Genomic DNA, 22,122 nt, shown 5'->3' with positions numbered 1-22,122 from the left:
GGGGGGGGGGGACATTTGGGATAATATTATGCCGTGCTGACATCTTTGGTGCTAGCCAGGCTATCCATTGGGTAGCCCGACACGAAGCTGCGAAGCAAACCATGCCTTCCTTTACCCTTCTCTCTGTAGTAGAACCGGTGCACAAGCAACGTCGATAGCGAGAGCCCGAGATCCTGCGGTCAGGTCACCCTTTACAGGAAAGGCCAAAGGAGTTGCTTGCTTCCGCTAGAAAGAACGGGAGACCTAGAGACGAGAGGAAAGGAAAGGGATACAGAGACGGAGAGAGAGCCTAACCTTTCCATAGAAGACTAGGGAAACCGACTGACCGAACACCACGCCTTAGCAAGCTCCTGTACCCGTGTTACGGGGCTTTCAAATTACGGCAAAATTTCGTCCAAGAAGCCACGATCTGAATTAACGAGACGAGCTAGGATGAACGCACCTGGGCCTCCTACATTTCCCTAAACGGTCTACAGAATGCAGTATCCCTGTCTACCTTTCCCACCTTGTAAAATACAAGAAACCATTATCGATACGACGAGTATAAAGTCACCCCGAAACATAATCTATCGAGAAAAAATATCGTTTGGTTCAAAAACGTTCGATTCGCGATACAATGGGGTGTCCAAATTGATTTAGAAAGCCGCAATTATGGTATCTATATTTATTCATCTAGCAATTATCTATAACCATAAAGAAAAGCATGTTTCGTTGCGTTAAAAATAGGAATAAGGGGAATATCCTATTGCCCTAGAATACTTGGAGAAATGGAACACATTTGTCGTATAAAGGTTGCAACGGAAGCTTAAAGTACTAAAAAACAAATTCTGTCGTAGTTTCTAATCGCTTCGCAGGAAATGGTTAATGCGGTATACTTTTGCAGAGAAACATACGACATTAGGAAGGAGAATTCAGACATGTTTAACTCGGATATCGACGTAATAGGAACGTAAATGAAACAAAAGATAGGGTTGTTGGTTGTTATAAAGAAAATCGTCGCGTAAATTGTCCGACGAGATAAAAACCGGCATGCATGAGAAAGCGGTCTCGCGTATTTCTAACCTCATTTTGAGACGTTGGTTGAATTTATCGTCGCAACATAAATACCGGCCGTACTTCGCATACCACGCGTAAGAGGTTCGTATATGCGCGAAGACATATCGGGGCGTAGCCATTTAAAGATGAAAGATCTTCCGGCAACGTAACGCGTGTGATATATCGCCCGGTGCATGGCGGTCTTAACGTTATTAAATTTTCGGCCTTGCTAGCTACGTCAGCCGTCTTACATTTGAAATTCATCAAACGATTATCGGCCAAGCGTAGAATTATTCACCGATGGATACACCGGTTCACACGATGGCGAGTATTTATCACTGAACCGTACAAAAATAAACAGAAGCGTTTCGCTTAAAAATTCATCGGTTTCTCGGCTCTTTGGCCGGTATTATTTACGCGGCGGATGTGAAATTCAAGGAAACTGCCGATGGATCGCGTATTTTCCACGTAGAAGTTAGTGCGAACAGCGAAAGTTCTCGGAGGAACGCGCATGTTCGTTGTATAATATTCGAAACAGAAAACATAGGGATTAACGGTACGCGACTATAGCAAGGGTGACGCAGCGAGTACGGTTAGCCTGAATTCGTCAGCATGCTCCAGCGCGCTCAGACTCGCATAAAAAATGTACGGAACGATATAATTTTCGTTTAATTAAAACTGTAATAACAGTTTTGACTACATTCCGCCGGGTTGACATTAAAATATGCAAGGCGCCAGCGTCACCAACGCCGCCGCTGCTATGACGAGAGGACAGTCAGACTCAGGCAGACGGGATGAAAAGTCAGTCGATGAAAAGGTGGGTGAAAGGGCGCGGTAGAAAAGAGCCACGAATCCCGCCTTAATACTTCCGACCCTTTGTCTGTCTCTCTTTCCCCCTGTCCCTCCCCCCTTCCCATTGCTATATATACTGTGTACAATATTTTAATTACAGTCACGGATGCAGAAACCCTTTCATCGATTAGTACGGCTGCCAGTTCCTTTTTCGTGTTTTAAAGAAAAGCTTCCTCCTGAAACATTCTCGATTGGTTAGAATCGTAAAAACATTACGAACCGTGGGGAACTACCTTGCTGAATCATCAGTGGCGACTGCTAATTTCGACCGGCTGTTTGCCATCGTCTAATTATCTGCTTGAAAAGTAGAGGGGAAAGTTCGATTATCGTAGATTCTTTTAATTAAACAGCGTGCCATAGAGCATTTACAGAACGAGGAGCAAGGCTGAAAGAGAAGTTTGAACAGGCTCGTATTCGAAAGCTGCGGCTGTATAGAGCCACGAAGGTGAGAAAGGCGACGAGAATGGAAAATAAACGTAGCTATGATGCCCCGAGTTTGAAACAATTAACATAACAAAGCGAAGGGAGCCGACAAGGGATGGTCGGGAAGGCGGGATGCGCTGCAGCCAAGAGTAGACGAGAGGACGCGAGCGCGTTTCTCTTGAGATTTTGGCACTGTTTCCACCAGCGCGGTCGTGGTCGTAGCTTATTCCAAGTTGCGGTATTTGAAAACATTTCCCAGACCAACGTTAACGAATCTGACGTGGCGAACAGCTGAAGGACTGTACGGTGTGAAACTTTCCCCTATTACCAACTACTTTTTTTATATAGAAATTCTACCTCGAGTAAATATTATCGTACGTTTACGCGTTTGATTTCGTCTTTCATTTTAGGGAAAATCGTCACAATTGAGTACTCGCTGCAATATTCCATCGCAAATATTTTCCTACTTTAGATTATGCGATAGGGGAAAAGAAAAAATTTAACAGAAATTTGAAATAAAACCCGCTGCTCGAGATATTTGGAAATTCTTGCGTTTACGCGAATATCGTACCATCCCGTGATAAGTCGCAGATCGAGAATCCTTGTTCTTTCGTTTGCGTATCGAGCAAGAAGCGGCGCGATCTATTTGTCTCGTTGTATATGCACGGCGTCGGATCAAGCGAGAGAACATTTTCCACGTTGTGCGTTTCAAAGTACGACGATTCAAAGTATCTTCAATGTCTCGATTTTCCAGCGTCGTCGACGTAGCATGGCTTATTTGATTAAGGTGCATCGAAGACACTAGACAATAATCGTATAAATTGCTTTTGATGTGAGAGAGCGTGAACCCTCGCAGTTTCATCTGTGTGGTCGAATGTTTCACACCCTTCTTTCCCCCTCTTTGCATTTCCATCGACTCCTCTAGCCCTTCTCGACATATCTCCGTGATATGCAATATCGTCACGCGAAAAACAAAATACGGTAGCTGGCACGGAAGTCGCTATCGAAGGGATAAATACGATAAGAAACAATATGCGGGAGAAAGTCGGAAAGAAGGTATTCAAAATCGCTCGCTCGTACGCGAAAATGTAGTTCACGTGTAGATATCGTGCAACTTCCTTCCAAACTCTCTTCGAACGATTCAAACATTCGAAGAATTGTAATTTTATAGACCGTTATTAAAACGTAGCGACGTAAAATTTGTTTAACAGGAAAATACGCGTAATTACTGCTCGCAATCGCGCTGAATAAACTATTCGTGTCCGAATTTTCAGGGAACTGTCACGCAATTAAATTTACTATTTTGATAACGCTGGATAATCTAGTTGCTTTAAAATTAAGGTTACCAGTGAAATAATGGTTCAGCTGAAGTCTGACATAAATTAAACGGTGTACGTGACTGTGATAAAAATGTAGCTTTCCTCGTCGGTGCTTGAACGTACCGAAATCTTTGGGACAAACGAAGATAGTACTGCTTTTAGATTTATAAAATGATTTGCAAACGTTTGAACAGAAAATGTCCATACAAACAACGTTTGAACACAAAATATCATACTAGAAACGTAAATAAATAAGGTGAAAATATTTATGTAACAAAAAATGATTAGACGCTAATATCACGTGGTACGACTCTGTATGTCCCTGCTCAATTCCAATGTTATTACCGTGAGAGTTTGAAGACATGTTTACAATACGCAAATAAAGCTATTTATGTAAAACGTACGGAGTGGAGGAAAATAATAGGGGCGCAACGTGTTTGAACGACACGTCACGTCTGACTATACACAGACTGTATCTACTTGTCGTAGTTACGCACCCAGCTAAGTGGAACGAGGCGTTACGTTCAGACGTCGCTGTTCCGGTAACACAATTCAGAGGGGAGTTCTCTCCGAGGACTTTCACCGTATTAACCCAATATCAGCCATACGCTTTAGAATCAGGTTAACAATCTCCTAGTTACAGACTTCTCCTTCCGTCGATCCAACAAATTTGATTATTCTACTATTTATTTGTCGACTAGGTACAGTAATTAAACAACGATATCTCGGAATAGATGGTGATACAGATCACTCGTTCATCGACCATCAAATTTCCAGGTCGTGAAAAGAAGCGGCTTTTTCAACGTTATCGTACGTAACGCAACGAAGAACGACTTCTGCTTTAGATGCTTCAGCGAAAAGGAAGACAATTCTTTTTCTCCGTAAAAGGCGATCAAATTGCCGTTTCCCGGCCGATTCCTTCGATCGTAGTGATTCATAAACGTTTCTGCGGTATCTGTTTACGTCTATTAGCATTTCGTCGTGCGGAGAATCGCGAAGAAAATGCTACGTCTTCCATCTGTTGATGGTATTGCGGTTCGAGTAACGCTCCAACGATCGCCCAGGCAACCAGTCACCGGCTGCTAGGAAGTATAAAATGTCAATACGCTTACCGGTGCCTTATTGTTGAGCTTGATCTATGTTTATAGATGTTGCAGTATAGGTCGCCATTACGTTGCATATACCGCTACGATACGAGGAGAGCGGCGAGTATCTTTTTCTGTAATATTCTGGCCATAATGGTACAAAGGCGACAGTAGTTCCTAACTTTCGCGCTGAAATATACGCACGCTCGTGCCACTCGCGCCAACAAGCACATCGTAAATTTGCGTAGATTCGCGTAGATTTGCAAAAGGCGTTGAGATAAGACGGGTACAAAGGCTATTTCTGTTTTAATTTCAAACGCCGATCTTCGTAAAATTATCTCCTTCGTTTCCCGTACGCGCAAAATTTCAACGATTATTATGAGAAAATATTAACGTAAAAATCATTTTCTTGAAAATATTTAAAAGCACAAAATCAATTTAGAAATAAAGTTTAAAACTTCTATTCAAGAAGTAAAAACTATATACATATATATATATCTTTGATACGTATCTTTTGTTTCTTATACGCTAACGTTTCATTTAGTAGTTATTTGGCAATATTAAAACAAAAGAATTACGAGTTTCACCATTGACAAGTCGAACTATACAACATAGACTAAACGTAGAATAAAAATTGGAAGATCGAACATGAAAAAATGCATGAAAGTAGCAATGTAGACAAGTTAGAGCACGAGACGTTATGTTGTTTGAATCGCGTAGAATGTAAATAATCCATACTCATTCTCGAGGTCATGGATAGGTACTCGAAGGCGCCTAGCAAGTTGTTTGCACAGGTCTAGATGACAAAACGTGTAACTCCTTTCGTATACTCTCTGTCATTGTCTCTGTCTATCTGTCTCTCTCTCTCTCTCTAAGTTTCTCTACCACATACGCAGTACGTAAGTAAATACGTGTGGTTGTTTCACCTTACGCGACACACACAAGCGCGTAAAGGACGTAAATGTGTGTAACCCGCGTCTGGCTGAGGGCGATATCGTTTACGATAATGCATGTGCCTAGTGCAGATCTCTCGGTCGAACGATCGTCCCCTTCAGCCTGCTTCCCCTATCGTCGACTCGTTACCTTCGACTTAACACGTTCACACACGATATGATACTTCGACAGACGCCATTTCGCTCCAACGACGATCTTCTCCGGTCGATTTCGAAAAATTGAACTGGAACGGCAGAAATTTACCAGTGCCTCTTTCCTATCTCCGAACGTGTACCTCATGCTGTTAGAGTATTTTCTCATTTCGGGTTATTTTCCGGGTACGCGCTCGATGCTATCCGGCACGTAGGAGAAAATTGCCGGGCGCAGAAAAAAGGAATTGTAGCGTACTGTTGGTTCGTTTTGTACGGTATATCGGAACCAGGTTCGACGAGGCGAAGGGGTTGAGGCGCCGGAGACTCGCCGAGGGAATGAAACCTGATTTAGAACTGCGGTCCAGAAATCTCCCGGGGGACCATCCGAGTTGACCACTGCGCACTCGCTTCGCTTTCCAGTGTCCCTGCGAGTGCGATCCTCACCCTGCTACTACCACCGAATCTTCGCCGACTCCTCCGTGTCCCACGTCCAACATCTTCGTGTCCCTGGACGCCAACAAGTGCGACTCTTTACCAACATCGCGTTCGAAATGTGTCCGGAATACTAAGGAACCCCTTCAGGCGTTACACCGGAATTTATTAAGATAAAAATAGACAAACGCAGCACCGCACAAATTCTGTTATCGAGCCAGTTAGCAATGAGATACTTTTCTCTCTCTCGCGCGCACACACACACACGCAGTACGTTTTTTTCATCAAACGGTTTTGTTTCATCAAACACTTCTACCATAGTACCCCTTTTACCTACGTACAGTAGAATACGATTTTCACAGATACTTCTCGCGGAACGTACACCTTTCTCGTTTGCTAGAAGAAATTGAAAGAAAATTTCTGTCGCTGTTGTAAAAGTTTCAGCTGGTGGAATCTTTACTTCGCAAGTTCCTTTCTACATCCGATGCAGATAACAAATATTGTTTCGACCGGTATAATATCGAATCTCTGTGGTCCTATGTGGAGCGTATCCCTGTGAAACCCAAAGGAAAGGGAAGGGGACCGGATAGGGGAAAAGTTTTAGGCAGGAGCCAAGGAAAAGAAAGAAATAAAGAGAGAGGTAGGAAGACGCTCCTGGCACAGCCTGGCGTGTAGGTTACTACGTGCTTGCTAGTCGGGGCATCCCGTGACCGTGGTCTGGCTTAAAGATTCGGGTCAGGCTGTAACCTGCCTCGATTGCAAATACAAGGGAGAAACACTCTTGGAAGCGCTGCCAAAACCAAAACTCAAGTGGCATCGGCTATAGACCCACTGCGCGACCGCAAACACGCAAAAATTTAATCGCCTCCCTCTACGACTCATTTGATTCCTCGGTGATCGACTCTGGCACCGCTTCCTCTGGAAGAATCTGTTGTAACCACGGATAAACGGTACTTACGCGTCGCGAATCATCTTCTGGAAAGAAGGGAATATCTTGTGTATCGCTACGATGAAAAATATACTGTCCGATATGCATAGAAATTAGTATATATTTTAGATTAGTATATATTTTATCGTACAACGTAGAGCTTCCTTAATTAAATAATTTTATATAGATAAAATACTTTTATCTTTCAACAATCGTTAATTACATTAGCCACAACTTTTAATATCATAGTTGTTCACAACCATGCAACATTGCATAAAGTTTTCTATCGTTAAAGTAACGCTTCGTATAGACGATATAGATTACGCAGATTCCGATTTGGACAGACCAATAAAGCTTATCAACTTATCATTCGCGTACCTGAAGAGTTCCTTTTTATAAAACATAGTAAAGATTCCATTAAGATCAGACTGTTCCCTTTGGCACATAAATTCTGGCATGCTACTAGAGTCGTAGGCTACAAGTGTTCGAACGACGTCTAAATTTTTAAAGATTCCGTCACTGAACGATCGCGCAATAGCCTAGAATACGACACGACAGGCATCGTGTACTAAGGATATCCATTCAATATGCAACATTCCCAAGTTTCAGAAGATGAGTTTCGCGAAGAGAAAAGAGCAAGTAAGGGTACGCGCGACGTCACGGAAAAATAGCACGCCCTTTGTCACCGGATATGAATCCTATTGAGCATACTTGGGATATGCTTGGGAGATCCAGTAGTGGCACAAGAATGCACCCTCGCTCGATGCGACGAAAGCTCGTTGCTTAGGCACTGAAGAATGGCTCGGCATACCATAAGAAGCTCTTTGCTATCTTTTTGGAAGCTGCGCATTCTCGTCTTATTGCGAGTGCGAAAAATGTGACGTTCGGACTGACGAATGCCGAAGACATTCTAGCTAACCAACGACGAATTATTTCTATTTTACGTTTCGTATCCTTTTCTATTTACTACCACCTGTTTATTTATAATTTATAACAACTCCCACAAACAGCATCCTTGGCGATAGAAACTGGTGAGATAAGAGAGCGATTGTAGGGAAACAACGATTGATATTTAGCGATGCAAGTATTAATACATTAGAGGAAAGATATAAAACATAAAGAAAGAGAGAGAGAGAGAGAGAGTATACTTGCCACCGTGCATCGCAATGTTTTTTCCTCAGAATCGGTTGATCGCTTGTTACCTGCTCGACAAACTAGTTGCGAGACTAAAAATAGCAATTTTTAGACGACGCGGATTTCTATGCCAGTTCGTCGCATAAATTGTTCGTTCGAATTCGACGCTACGGATATTATAACTTTCGAACGGCAAGTTAAAAGAAAAGTTCCCAATAATCGTTGATCTAAATTTTATCGCAAAGTGCAAACTTTCCCAGAATCCTCGAAAAGTGAAACTTTCGTAAATATTTGTACGCTTTCCACAGGTCGTACTCGACAGAAAATCTATCGTAAGAAAATACACTCGTCGTGGCATACTTGCTGGCACGGTTCTCGCGGAACATCGAAATAGAGTTGGAAAGAGGAGTATTCGACGAAAAGGTCTGTTTCGTGAAAGAACGTTGATTTACCTGGTTGGTAAAGGTAGAGGTCCGCGGCGCGCGGCCACACGATCGCCGAGCGCTCCACGCTGCCTGCTTAATTCCGCGTGTTTGCGGATCCGAAAAATCCTACGAAGAATCTCGTAAACAACGACGCGGTACTAGTGTCTCGTTATAGCACTGATGATCGTCGTTTAAGCAATTCACGAGCCTTCTTCGTCCTTTTCGACGGTATCTGCAGCACAACGACGATGCACCGTCATCCCTCTCCTTCTATTCGCGACATGAAAGTAACACACACACACGCGTTTCAATTCCTCGACAGCAGAATGGAAATATCGTTCGACGAGGAAAATCTCGCTTTTCTTTCCTCTTGGTTTCGTTCTTTTCACTCGGCCGGGCACTCACCGGATCACGTTCGATGTTACAACGTCGCTATAGAACATCAATAAAAATTCAACAGGCACACAGGTAGCCGGCAACTTTCAAACTGATCACGAGCAGCTCTTTTCAACGTGAGGAACATCCGTGAGTATCGCTAAAGCGCCACTATCAGGGTGTCGCCGGTAGTAGTTCGACGACCACGTGAGCTAGGAACGATCGGATTCGGATCCACGTGTCGTCGACCTCGCGTAGACGATCAGCCCGACTAAACGAAATCTGTCGAACCTCGAAATCGCTTGGCCGATCTCGAAAGGAGTTGGAACGTCGTTGATACTCCCGTCCTCCGACTTGGATCGTAAAACACTCGGATCATAGGACGACACTTTAAAACCGGAAGGACAACTAGTAAAATTAGATCTTTATACGACGCGTTAAAAAGACAATCTGAAATTGTAAGCCGCGTAGTCAGTAGTCGCGACACCTGAGCACGTGTATCATCAAATATCAATAATAACAACAATAACAACCACAACAGCACTATATCACGATGGAAGGGAAGGCGGTCCCCCCGGAATCGTTCCTCCTCCGCTAGCTCCGCAGCAGACGCTCCTCGTGCTAGGTGTCAGCCCCTTCGGAGATGCTGGTACCGGCGGTGAGAGCGTCAACCGCGTGGCTACCGACCGTGATTGTTGACGGCGTCGTCGTACTCATCAAGAAAGGGATTCGTTACCTTGTCGATCGAAACAACGAAAAGACACCAGCCAGCCTGGTTCGTCAGCCGCGCAAAGAAAACTCGATCCTCTTTTGTTTTCGCTTCAAATCGACGCACTCGATCTACCACCGCGACCAGAGTTCGCGTGTTTGACACGCGTGTGATCGACAAAGTCTGTATCGCGGCGAGAAACAACCTGAACGAGAAGGCAGGCAAGGGGTTTGTGACAAACGACACTATGCTCGTCCAGCTGATCGGTACGACGTGAGAGAACTCGTTCGCTCAGCAACGATGCTGGTGCTGCCTTCTTTGCCAAAACGTGGAGATGGTGTACACTGCGGTCGCTCTCCGCACACTGAGGATAGCTGACGTCATGAGCCTACCACGCGGAGGTGGTCTCGCGAGCGAGCGTTTCGCGCCGGCGCCTGCGGCGCTGCAATCCCTATAGATACACCACCGCTCCAGCGGTATACCTCTCTCTATGCCGCGCCGGTGTACCGCCGGTCGCATATATGTATCACTGGTCTACGTCGACGATTCGACTCCACTCCACTCGTTTCTACCTACGACCAGAGACCGAGTAACGGTTTAACCGTCAACGGAGGAGCTAACACCTAATGGAGTTTTACGTTACGCAACGTTGGACACGGTCAAACAGGTCAAACGATTGCACCGGACCAACCTTACCAACGAATAGAACCAGCAAACCCATTTCACGTGAATATTATGCGAATAGTAATTGGTTGATACGGCTGATACGATAATCCCCATGCCGATTTTTATTTTCCTTCCTATCCAAACGTATCTCTTCGTTTCACGAACACGAATCGCACCAAGTTGTGTTTGAAAGTAACGGATTTGGTTTACGAGCAACTTCTTATCAACTTAACGAAACAATCGTACGCAAACGTGTATTCCAAACTTCTCACCTTGCTAAATAACAAAAGCAAGTATTTTTTAACACGAGTCAACGAGACGTCCAACGCTATTTTAAGATGGGATGGTGATAAATTAAACGCGTTTTCAAACGATACCTGCGACTACTGATTTTATATACAAGAAAAAATTCAACCAGCAGTATCATGCACGTAGAAAAGGTTTCCGTTTCACCGATAACGATAGATCAACGTCATAAATGATTTCAACGTAAAGCCTGTATAACAATTCTTTTATTCTTAACCACACGGTCCCTCTCTAAAACGTACATGACGTTTGTAGAATTAAAATGAAAAGCGAGGTAAACTCTACTAAAGAACTCTTGATCACGCTCCATAAATCATCGTTAAAACAACATTCTGTCAACGTTTCATCGCTCTTTATGAACTCGTGCATTTTTCCAATGGAATATTTCCAACGAAAGCTATATTCCGTACGTTTATTGCTTTTTAATCGAAATAACAAATCGAAACAGGAAGAACGAACGATTTGCAATTAGTATCAATTATACTTTTCCTGATGTTTCCACATCGTCTTGCTCTTAACTACATATCCTTTTGCGCGTGTTCACAAAAATCGAATGCTGGATAAAGATCGTACGAGTATCCCTCTGGCGGTGATACCCATGATCCTTAAGGTGATTTCTCACAGACGGAAAACCGCGAGCAAGGGATTTCAAAGAGAAAGCTCGCAAGTTCCTTCGGACCGTCGTTACGGGTAGAAAGTTTCGACGGAAGTTGTGGCCTAACTCTGTTAACTCCACAGAAGACGACAGAGAAATCGACAAATCCAAGACGAAGGATCGGCGAAAAGATATCGAGAGTTTTCGTGGATTTTTAAATGTAGATATTAGCACGAATGAAAATCTTCTAGATTTCGGACGAGTATCGATGGATTTCTCTTTTATTAACAACGACAGACGATTACAAAAAAATGGTATGATTTAAACGAAAGACAGCAAGCGTAGTTAGCTGGAAAAGTTCGTATCATTTTGTCACAAATGAATCGAATAATAAATATTAACGGGTAATCGCGTTTCTCCCTGTTTGGACAGTTTCATGGATTTCGAAATTTAGATATTAAGATAAATAAGAACTCTATTGATTTCAAGCGGGAACGCGGTTGTGTATTGATAGTTTTCTTATTGAAACCGATAACACAAGGGAAATGTTACTTTATCGAAGATATCATCGATATACCGTTCTCAGAACGAAATAGTCGAATTACTCGTGGAAGATAGCAATTGATGCTACGAGTTTCCTACTCCTTGTACGTAGAGTAGCTGGTTTAAGTGCATGTCAGTTAGTATGTAGGTTGATGCAGTAGGAATAGAACAGTCAAGGAGAGCAAACGAGAGCGAGAACCAAAAGAGACAAATAGGGGGATACAGAAAGAGTGGAACAGAAGAGAAGGGAAAGGAAGGGAAGGGAAGGGTAGGGAAAGGAAAGGAAAGGGAAGGAAAGGAAAGGAAAGGAAAGGAAAGGAAAGGAAAGGAAAGGGAAGGGAAGGGAAGGGAAGGGAAGAAAGAAAGAAAGAAAGAAAGAAAGAAAGAAAGAAAGAGAACGGCCGCCCGTCAATCTCTTTCTGATCCCATCTCGCTTGTTCTTTCTCGTTTGCTCTTGGTCGTTGGTGGTGTTGGGTGGGCTGATGGTAGGAGGTGGATGGAAATCAATAGCCCTGAATAATGAACCCCAAGGCAGCACCCTCACTCCGCTCTCTCCACGGTCTGGAGCAGTCTCTCATGCATCCTCTCATTCCAAACTGAGAGAGAAAGCAATTCTCTCTCCGTCTCGTACTTTCCACCGTTTTCTCTTTCCGTCTCTCTTCTCCTTCCTTCGATCTCCTTCGCTTCTCTGCGCCACCCGGGGCCTACCGATCCCTTCTCCTTCTCGACACCCGAAAGGAGGTGTTTGTGTCCTCTCCTAGTCCCCAACTTTGCTACGAGACCCCCTCGAACCCAATTCGGATAACCGACGGAAGAGGAGGAGAAGCAGGAGGACACGGAAAATGATTACCCTCCTCCTCTTTCTCCTTCACCTCCTCCTCCTCTTTCTCCACGACGGATCGATGGTCGTCGAGCACCTTAGTTCGTGATTCTCTTGGATTCGGATCAATACCTACTTTAGCATTGCAATAAAATGGTCGGACAGCGCGTTATGATAGCCCACTCTCTTATCGAGTATCCGTCGAAGAAGCAATTTCGCGGCCACTAAAGTTATTTGCGATTTCACTCGAACGTAAAACGTGTACATCACGTCGATCTAGAAAAAAAAGACGAGTATAATGCTCGAAAGGTGGGGCAAATTATAATTACTCGTAGACGTATCATCTAATCCGAACGTTGAAGGAGATAAATCGGAAACGATGTGTTAGAAAAGACCGGTAAAACAAGCGGTTGCTCGATGGTGCGCAAACGGAAGTGCGATTCTGAGAAACTGGAGCCTGATGTTTTCATCCGACGGAGTTTCGATACGATGACTAGAATAAATAGACCCGTCAATTTACATAGTCGTTAACGGGCATGGCTGGCAAGCCCTTATCGGCTCCGGTGGCTTCTGAACCTCCTGACCTAGCCAACGCGTTCTACGTTATTCCTATACTCCTCCTTCCCTACACCTCGGTAACTTCAAGGCCCTTCTCCTATATACACCACCCTGGATCCTTATCCGAAGGAGACGCTTATTAAAGATCGATCGGGGACACTGCAGCAATTCTTGGATACTTTAACCAATTGAAAGTAACTGGATAGCTGCAAACGTTGGCCTGAATGCAAACCCTTGTAATTTACCAGCGCCCATATTGCTCCTACAGCTTGTAGCTTCAACGATGCATCTCTAACGACGACTAAGAGCTACAGTTTAACGACATTTACAATTTAGATACAGTTGGAGTGTCGCCGAGTATTCTCCCTTTATTCGAGTCGAACGATTCGATTATTAAAAGTATTCGATATTCCGTTTGCGATTTATTATCGAATTCTAGACGAGGCGTTCCATTGAATGCGTGTGCGCCGAATATAAGAATAAACCAACCAAATGTTTATTTTACAAACCCCTCCCCCTACTGCCCCCCTGTCAGCCTCTCCCTCTCTCTCTCTCTCTCTCTCTCTCTCTCTCTCTCTCTCTCTCTCTCTCTCTCTCTCTCTCTCTCTCTCTCTCTCTCTCTCTCTCTCTCTCTCTCTCTCTCTCTCTCTCTCTCTCTCTCTCTCTCTCTCTCTCTCTCTCTCTCTCTCTCTCTCTCTCTCTCTCTCTCTCTCTCTCTCTCTCTCTCTCTCTCTCTCTCTCTCTCTCTCTCTCTCTCTCTCTCTCTCTCTCTCTCTCTCTCTCTCTCTCTCTCTCTCTCTCTCTCTCTCTCTCTCTCTCTCTCTCTCTCTCTCTCTCTCTCTCTCTCTCTCTCTCTCTCTCTCTCTCTCTCTCTCTCTCTCTCTCTCTCTCTCTCTCTCTCTCTCTCTCTCTCTCTCTCTCTCTCTCTCTCTCTCTCTCTCTCTCTCTCTCTCTCTCTCTCTCTCTCTCTCTCTCTCTCTCTCTCTCTCTCTCTCTCTCTCTCTCTCTCTCTCTCTCTCTCTCTCTCTCTCTCTCTCTCTCTCTCTCTCTCTCTCTCTCTCCCTCTCTCTCTCTCTCTCTCTCTCTCTCTCTCTCTCTTTCTCTGTCTGTCTGTCTGTCTGTTTCGCTTTACCCTCTTTGATTCAGAGTTCCGATGCTGCGCAAAATTATATTCGTTCGTCACTTCGAGATAATAAGTTGGTATATCAACTAAAATGTTTTCCTTAGCAATCAAGCGAATCGCGATGCCGGCCGTCTTCTATCCTTCGAGTCAAAAGAGCCCAGAGCGGATCGTCGGAACAACCCCTCGTAAGGGTACGCTAGTAACGATTATGCAAATTTCATTTGGCCCAGTCCAATTCTTCGCACACGAAAGATTAGGACATTAGACCAGCCAGAAAAGAAGTAAGAGAGCCTGCTCTAAACTAAAGAGTGAATATATAAAGAAGGAGAAGACGAACGAGGAAGCAGAAGAGGAGCTTTACCATGAGATTCCGAATACCGACATGCTTCCGTCGCGTCGTCTCGATTATCTTCCTGCTTTCAACTGTGCATCGCCTAAAGACAGTCGTTTCGTTCTAATGCATCACGTAATGCGTAACTACGCGTTGCTCGTTTCACAACGTTCTACGCAAGTTGTTACAATCAATTGCATCTACTAGTACCGCGTTAAAATTGAGTGGAAACGCGTTACATCTTCGGTGCGAATGAGATTATTTAAAAAAGTACGTAATTATTAGTTAATTTCTCGAATAGAGGAATCGCGTAACATAGAAGATAGGATAGATATTCGACAAAAAAGACCATGTATTCTGTGCAGAAGCTTCTGCTAAAGAATTTCACGGCTCTTGTTCTCCTACGAATGTATCTGAGCGGCACGACGCCGCGACGGGCCGATGTGGCTTTGCGGAGAACTTCGCATCCGCTGGAACAACGAGAGAAAATGCATCGTAGGTTATGCTTCCCATCTCAAGATCCTACCTTCTGCTGCCTTCACGATGGGAATTCCCATTCTTCGTGCTCGCCGGCTCGGAATTTTCCGGTAACCAAGCATCGACGTTGCTCGAAACTTCTTCCTTATGCCTTCCATTGTCGTGTAATTTTAGTTTCATATCGGAGCGATAGCCACATGAATCGAGTGGGCTCTCTTTCGACACGACCACGGACCAGAAACAAGCGAGAAAGAGAAAGTGCATCGTTTCAGAAGAATAAGGTGGTGCAACCCGAGGTCCTTTACTTCCCCGAACAACGCGACTCTTCTTGCCCTCGATCGAGACAAAGCCGTAGGTATTACCTTATTTCCCCAGTGCCTTGCTCCATTCTATTGTACAAATCCTTCTTAGGAGGGTGTTCACACTCACACACTCGCTGTCTAGAATCTGCCAAAGTATTGCCAGCCGCTTCTTTCTCGCCAACTGCTGCTTCTGCCTATTTATGTCGAAACAATACGCGTACTCGTTATTTTAATGGATCCTTCTCCACGACGGAAGCTACCCTCGATAGTAGATTACTTCTGTTCGACGCTGTTTACCATTCGTTTAAGGTAAACGTTTAAGGTTGCTACGGGATGGCAGGGAAAGCAGGGGGAGGCCGCCGAAAGATGCGATCGGCGACGATTAAGTCGCACGTAAAGATGTCGGTAAGCGGTATTATTTGCAGGACAACGGAGTACCGTTATAAAGAGGATTTCGTTTTCCGGATTAAAAACAACAATTCCTGCATCGTCAATTCGAACACCAAATTGTTCCGAATCCTAGCAATTTTCAATGGGCTAAAGGGCGATGCGTTCTGACTGGATCGATTCGCGAGGGTAGGAGAGACGGAGAGAAGAGTCGATGTAGAGAGGCCCTGTGGCAAAAAAAGTGGGATAACATACGCCCGTGCATGCAGACGAAGAGACGGACGAACGAGCGTACGGACGAACGAACGGAATGAGCGGACAGACAGCCCTCGTGAACCTCGTGTCGAGAGAGAAGAGAGAGATTGCGGGAAGGCTGGTAGCGGGGTTGGTTGCCATTGTAATGGCGTGTGCCATGGTCCCCATGTGCCAACCACCCCAACAGCTGAGCCCTTTGCTACACTGCTGTTAAATACGCTGAAACGAGCAAACCGCTCGCGAGAGTTAAACTCGTAGTTATCGTTCGCATCGATATACATGCATATATATATATATACATATATATATATATATATACATACGCGAATCGATGGACGCGTCCTCTTTAAATCCACTCTACTGCACAAACGCTTGCAATTGAAAGGAAATGATTTCATTTGGTTCTATTCTGCGGCCACCGCCGATATCAAGATTTATATTTTAATACATTTAATTGAACGACAAAATGATATACGTTTGTCGCTTAAATTATGCCGACGGCCGAGGCACGATTCCACCGTTCGTTGCATCTCGATACCGTTTGATTGTGAATTGTAGCATCGAATTGTATTGTGTTTCGAACGCTGCCGCCTCCGCCCCCACTCCCTCTCTCCACAGTTGCGATCGGTTCATGCAAATTCAATCGCACACACGCTTATAACTGTGCGTCTATGTACGCGCGGCAAACGGTCGTTAAGACCGTTAATTATCTTCTTTTCTCGATTCGAAAAGTTACGGCTTTATGCGCTCGTTAATATGTTATGACGTCACTGACAACGAGATTGGGAACCGAGATTACAGAATCGAAAAAGGAACGAGGGACGAAGGAATTGTTCCCGAATATCGACGGTGGAAGTTACCAAAGTATCGTAACTACCCGATAATTAAGTAAGAACGCCGAAGTGGCAGCCAATGGAGCGGCCAGTAAAATAAAGGGGATGTAAAGCGAGTTTCCGTGAACAGAGTCGAGGTGGTAGTTTTCTGTTTACGCTGAATTGTAACTCAATCTGTAGGGCAAAACAAATTGGTCGAACGCCGGCAACCGGAAGGAGGACAGCCGTGGCGACCGTCGGAGCAGAGAATGGTGACCGAGAAGGGTGGAAAGGAAAGCGGTGGACTACCATGATCCGGCCAGTCAATGCTACTAGCCAAGAGAGAGAGAGAGAGAGAGAGAGAGAGAGAGAGAGAGAGAGAGAGGGGGCGAGAAAGGGAGGGGAGAGGGAGGGTCAAAGAGGTGGATGTATTAGCATTCACAGCAACCTTCTGCTACCTTGCCGGAAGTACGAAAGAGAAAGAAAAAGGGTAAGGACGGTAAGAAGATAATACCGTGAAGAAGGACGGACGTCATACCGGGGACAAGGACCGGAGAAAGGGAGGAAAAGTTTCGCTCGAAACCGTGACAAGGGATGGGCAGCGAACGGTTAAAAAGGAGGGGTGCGGAGACGAAGCCACGCAGTTCGAGGAATCAAAATATAATTACACGAAGACAGACCATAACACAGAGACAGAATCACGGAGAAATAGACGGGTCTCATTAAAATTGGAGAGCTGTTTCGAAACTACAAGACTGCCGTGTCGGTTGCAGCCTTGTCGCCGTTGAGTACTACCTTTCCCTAACTCGAGCTCTTGCCACGCTCTCCTCTCGCTGTGTATCCTATACTCGTCTCCCCCTCCCCTTTGTCTCTCTCTCTCACACAAACACGCGCGCGCGAGCACACACACATTTTTTCTTCGTATACGTTTTGAACGAAAAACTTCACAGAGGTTACAGGCAACGTATTGAAAAACCGGGCTGGATGTAAAATAAAGGGAACGCGGCGGCGTTGAATGAAGCTTCGCGGCTTTCAGATGTGCATTTTAATGAACCCGTCGACATCGTCGGACCAGCGACGTTATCAAGTGACAACGACTCCTCCGTAAGTAGTAGCGGAGCCAATAGTCTTTTTCGATGTCTCCTCGACAGATCGCGTGATACCGTCATTTCGGCCTCCTCGCACAGACGTAACGCACGCGCATGTGCCCGTTATTTGACTTGGCGAATGTCAATGCAAACGAATACATTTCGTTCGTTGTTAGCAAAATGACCCCCGATTGTTTCGGTGGACGTGCGTCAAAACCATACCACCCTTGTTTGCTGGAAAGCTTCAAATTACAGGTACCGTCGCGGTACGGTTGCCGAAAATCGCTTCATAATAGCTTTGTACCCGTTTCGCGCGTGAACGAAACCTTTCTTCAGCGAACGCGAACAAACGCCACCTCGCTAATGAAAATATTTTTAAGAGCGTAACGACCTACAAATATCTTTATGTTTGCGTGAACGTTAATTACGAGACGCGTAATCTGATTTAAATGCAGATAATTACGATAATTCAAATAGATAGCAAGCCGAGAATAATCGAACGAAAAAACGAACGTAGAATGACGAATAAAGGGAAAGAGTTAAGGCACCTACCAAGACCATTTGATATCGGACGTTTCAAATTTAATGCGCGTAACAGCGACAAACGTGTAGGTATAATCTCGTCGTAAGTACATGTGTGTATATATATACATGTAGGTGTGCGTGCGTGTGCACTTTTACAGGTTTTAGAGATACAATTATGGAGCGATAAAATATTGCCGATTCGCGGAGAACGCGCGAAGCGTAGCAAAGTTGGAAGCGAGAATAATTCGAAAGATTAACGAGCTATTTCCCGGCAAAAACTCGAACGGCCATTCGTCAACCATAAATTTTGCATGCCTACAAAAATAAAAATGTGCTAGCCCCAACGTCGCACTGGTCTTCTGTGTAGCTTATCGGCCGGATATTTATTGTAAAATACCTGCATCCCCTCTTCCTCCGACTACGGTCAGGCGAGCGGATTACGGCCATTTTTCCTACAAATTAAATAAACGGAAGTCGCTGAAGGATACTGCCAACGATACCAGATTTCCAAGAATTATTTATCAAAATCAACCATCCATGATCCATTGCTTGAATATTTTACGATCGCCTACGGCGTGACTGTTATCGATCAAAAGTCAAGCTGTCTTCCCTATCCCCCCTTTCCCCTCGGCCGTCGAAAAAAACTAGTTTTATAACGACGAAACGATATTATCAAAGCCAAAATTCCGAATAAAATCGTTGGAACCCGAGGCTTCGAGTCTAATGCACAATTCATGAAGACAATCCGCATGCAGCCCTCCCAACATTGTCTCATTTTTCTGGATGCCTTTATGAAATCCCAACAGAGGCGAGGCGAGGCGAGGCGAGGCAACGCACGTCACCAAAACCACTTCCTCCGAGCTTTCGTTCTTTTCGCATCCCTCTTTCGTTTATATCGTATCGCACAACCGACCCCATAGTAATTCGAGCAGGCTACGATCGAATGGAAGCACTAGATAGATACCTTTCGCCAGAAGAGGAGAGACTGCGCGATCAGCGACGTCAGTGTTAAAATCTCCGTTTCCGGGCAAGTTCCCGCTACGGAAACGACACGAATCGCTCATGAACGTTGTCCCATTGTATCAGGTTTGCCGGCGTCTGGTGTACCGCGATGTTCGAGGGAGGAAGAGATTGCCCACCCTCGGGTGAGAAGGAGAGGTTACCAAGGGTGGGTAGGGAGGCTTACGGCCGGCCAACAAAGGCCGTCGATCGTTGACGTCGGCTCATCCTCTCGGAGATCGACGTGAATGCCCGCGAAATTTATTGTTTCACCGGCTTAGCCCACTCTTCTATGCCCCTTGCCTCGCTTTTCTTTCCTCCTTTTCCTCGCTCTTTCAACCCTCAAACGTCCTCCTTCTCGCTCTTCGTGTCTCTGTTGCCGGTCGGCGTTGTCGCCATACATCGCATCGTCAGACAAAAGAATAAATCCTGATTAATCTCTCAGTCGCGTTTCGAAAGCTACCACGCCGATGATACCACCATGTATAATGCGTTGTCCGGTTATACAATGCGAAGGGTGCTCGTTCCGATACACATCGTGCATCTACGTTTTTTCCTACCGCTGTTCCTGCTCCCCGTTATCGAGAACCAGCGAAAGCTATCGGGATTATCACGACTTTATATTTAGAACTTTTCGTTGGTTTTACCAAACCATTGCATTACAGTTTTTCGATTCCATCGTTTCGTCCAATTTATAAATATATCTCGGATACGAAATATAAAACAAGTTCTATCCAATTCTCTGAATTTTTCCATTCTAACACTGTCACAGCTTCGCGAGTCGAACAGCTTTTAGCCGAAAATATAATTTTAAAAAACACCCGTTTCTTCTCACTTACCCTTGTGCATGCCAGTGTACTTATCCTTGAGTACAGTGAACTCGTAAATTTTGCCAAATTCCTCGAACATGGGTCGCAACGCGTCCTCTTCGAGGTGACGCGGTATCTGCCCCACAAAGAGTTTGATGGCGCCGTCTCCGTTGCTGAACGATGGCGAGGACGAGACTGGTATCAACATTTCTGTTTCCCGCGATACACTAGCGTTCAAACTGCGTGGCAAAACTCGACAGCCGATGTCGACGACCTTGGACCCCGCTTCGCGTATAGGTCGGTCGCGATCGATCGTCCACGTGTATTCGGTCAAAAGGGTTTCGCGATTACTTATCGCGACGCGCATAAACCACGTCCGCGAGCAAAGTCAGTGAGCAGTCGACACGTGAAGGAGGGGACGGACAGCGTCACGAAGGTGCTCGTTAACTGCCGTCACTGAGGGTAACCGACCGGTCGACGAGCATCTAGGGATGAGGCGACGAGAGCGTGAAACAGGCGTTATTTGCCGAAAGCAGAGTCTCGACGAATAGGCAGCAGAGGTCTAGCAGGACGAGTAAGAGGAGAACGAGAAGGAGTTGGAGGAGCAAGAGGTCCGGTTTTAATCAGGAACTCGATAAAAAATACACGATAGCGTAATCTTCGTTGGAACGGAAAACAGAGTGACGTGGGAGGAGTAGCAGGTCCGAAGAGAAAGAAGGAGTAAGATAGGAAAAGACTGTGGCGAGGGTGGAAAGCGGCTAATGCAGCTTGTGCACGGAAAAGCGAATACTTAACGAGAAAGAGGGTAAAATAAAGGAAGTGGAAGAGGGAGTCGACGATGCCGCTCGCACGCAACGATTAATGGCTTTCGAAACACATTAAGAGAGGCCTTTGGAAAAATATCTCCTATCCGAGTAAATTAAGTGCGTGTTGTCGCGCGTGACGCGACGTTATGCCGTTGATAAACGTGGATTTAATGTCCGTTCGACTAATCGCGAGATAACGATATCCGTGCGCATCCACTAGAGCGTCGATTATTATCAATTACACGTTTACAATATTGCCCGTTACAGAAATACTTGCCAATACGGTGCTTATCGATTCGCGTAGGTTCGATCGATAAACGCATCGAACAATGTGACCGCGTCCACAAACACCAGTTGCTTGCAAGCAATCCGCGAGCAATCTGAATAGAGAACGTCCAATACGATGCGAAAAATCCGGCAGATTTACTAATAATAACCGTTTTATGTCAATGTTTCAAGCAGAGCGAAATATCATTTATACGCCGACCGAGAGATATTACGTTTACATACATAAGGGGTATACAGCGCGTAACACAGATAACCAGCAGCGACACTTAAAGGACGACCACGATACTGCACTTTCACCAGACAAATCTCACTCTACGGTCGACATAAACACGATTGCTGATTCATCGATTACTTGTTAATCGTATTTATACTCCATACTGAATATCCTCGATATTTATTCTTTTGATACGTTACATCGGAATCGTGGTCTTCTCTCTTACAAATTTTTATGACGTGATTGCTGCAACGATCGATAAGTCTTTTTGTACGATTCAAAACTATCCAGCGACGTAAGTATCCTTTGCCACGGGTAACCACGGTACTTCTAAGAGAACGATAAGTACGTTGTCGTGCAGATTATTTCGCCCGTAAATAGATATATCTTAAGCTAAACGATCACAAACACAGCAC

General features: G+C 45.0%; 1 protein-coding gene across 5 annotated transcripts in view; it reads right to left on the bottom strand.

Annotated features, from left to right (window-relative positions):
* Positions 1-10,160, bottom strand: part of LOC100747554 (CUGBP Elav-like family member 4) — a 548,998-nt gene extending 538,838 nt beyond the window's left edge. For all 5 annotated transcript variants that reach the window (XM_033319135.1, XM_033319129.1, XM_033319138.1 and 2 more), the window contains exon 1: positions 8,746-10,160. The gene's annotated coding sequence lies outside the window, so the exon portion shown is untranslated. The remainder of the gene's footprint in view (positions 1-8,745) is intronic.
* Positions 10,161-22,122: the final 11,962 nt, after the last annotated feature.

This window comes from Bombus impatiens, unplaced genomic scaffold (genome assembly GCF_000188095.3).
Source record: "Bombus impatiens unplaced genomic scaffold, BIMP_2.2 scf_0135, whole genome shotgun sequence".
Classification (NCBI taxonomy): domain Eukaryota; kingdom Metazoa; phylum Arthropoda; class Insecta; order Hymenoptera; family Apidae; genus Bombus; species Bombus impatiens.
The sequence above is the reverse complement of the archived record's forward strand: the minus strand, read 5'-3'. Positions and strand labels throughout refer to the sequence as shown.